The 1,876-nt window shown below is 38.5% G+C and overlaps 1 pseudogene; it reads right to left on the bottom strand.

The window, feature by feature from the left end:
* Positions 1–218: 218 nt before the first annotated feature.
* Positions 219–1,412, bottom strand: LOC128647580 (centrosomal protein 43-like; annotated as a pseudogene).
* Positions 1,413–1,876: the final 464 nt, after the last annotated feature.

The raw sequence follows: 1,876 nt of genomic DNA on the forward strand, positions 1-1,876 counted from the left end.
ACATTACATTATGATTAGAAATGTGTCCACAATTTTGTAACAAAATCCATAAAATATTAATTCAACCCAAAACCAATATACAAGCAGGACATTATTTTTAACTAGGATTACTTCCTAATGATTGCTGATGCTGTGAGGCAGATCTTCCATAGTTATGTTACATACAATATATATATTCCCAAAAGGCAGACATGCATGTCATTATCTAATTAGAAGGTCTATGAAACATCTTCCAGGTAATCTGCAATGTCGCTGATGTGGGATAGAGTATGATCCAGAGTAAGGTCTTCAAGCTTGTCACTGACAATTAAGTCATCTATTGATAAATCCTCTTCTGTCTCTTCACCAATACTAATTTCACTTTTATCATACCTCTGGCTGGTGCTGTTGAAGTCATCAGCATAGTAATCTTCATCACCAACTTCAGACAATCCCTTTATTACTTTGAATGATGCATGTGTATTTTCTTTGTCAGAATCTTTAAAACGAGGTGCTCCATTGAGTGAAATTGCATTCGTTTTCAGGGTTGGAGCTGTTGTAAGAGAAAATCCTCCAGCTAATTTGCTTGGTTCCTTTTTCCATCCATATGTCTTTTCTGGTTTAGGTATTGGATCATCAAAGAATCAGTTTCCTTCAATATCCTGCTCATCGATCTCTAAGCTTTTTCCTTCTGAGGCGTTCGAGAACACCAAGTCAGCCTTGGAGTCAAGTTTGAGATCATTTGCAATATTGTTGTTATTTTCAAATTTTTTTTTCTTGGAATCTATATATACAATGTTGTGTTTTACAACATTGGTGTCAATAACCTTATTTTGTGTGCCTGGTACACTTGGTTTCCCCTCTATTCTTCGGGGCAAATGTATAATGTCAGATACATCATGTGTTACTACACTTCTACAATGAATGCACAAGCATTTGTACATCCCAATGAACTCATGAAAGTCAATTCCAGTATTGAAGTCTTTATCTGCTGTTTTGAATTCATCATTTACATATCTCTCCAGCATGTTCCTGTGAAAATGAGGGAAAAGATCAACAAAGAGAATCCTTAGCTCATCTTTACTGATTAAACCATTTCTATCCTTCAATCAATTTTTTTCTGTGCTTCAGCAATTTGTTTTGGAGATAACTCTTCGCCTCCACTAATTAGTTTGTCCTTTAAACACTATTTTCCCACTAATTCAAGTAGCAAAGGACCATTTTTAGCACCTTCTGATTCCCTTATTCCAAGGTCTCTTGCTAAATGACTTCAATCATCAAGGTACATTTCCTAAGCATGATTCAGGTTGAAATACTGCCAATGTAAAGTCAAGATTAAAAAACTGAAGAAATTCCGTAAAAAGGCCGGTTACTAAGCGACCATCTCTTGTGTTTAGGAATTTCTTGAGGCTTTCATTAACAAGTGAAGCACATGCTCACTATCGGCTAGATTTAGAGTTTTGTCGGTAAGGACCCGCGTAGCTAACGCCGGCTTTTTTCTGGCCGCACCATAAAAATAACTCTTTGATTGAGAGTCCACATAAAGGCTGCGTTAGGCTCCAAAAAAGGAGCGTAGAGCATATTTAACGCAGCTTCAACTCTCGATACCAGAGTTGCTTACGGACGCGGCCAGCCTCAAAAACGTGCTCGTGCACGATTCCCCCATAGGAAACAATGGGGCTGTTTGAGCGGAAAAAAAACCTAACACCTGCAAAAAAGCTGCGTTCAGCTCCTAGCGCAGCCCCATTGTTTGCTATGCGGAAACACTTCCTACGTCTGCACCTAACACTCTAACATGTACCCCGAGTCTAAACACCCCTAACCTTACACTTATTAACCCCTAATCTGCTGACCCCTGCATATTATTATTAACCCCTAATCTGCCGCTCCGTAAACC

The sequence above is a fragment of the Bombina bombina genome, chromosome 2 (genome assembly GCF_027579735.1).
Source record: "Bombina bombina isolate aBomBom1 chromosome 2, aBomBom1.pri, whole genome shotgun sequence".
Classification (NCBI taxonomy): domain Eukaryota; kingdom Metazoa; phylum Chordata; class Amphibia; order Anura; family Bombinatoridae; genus Bombina; species Bombina bombina.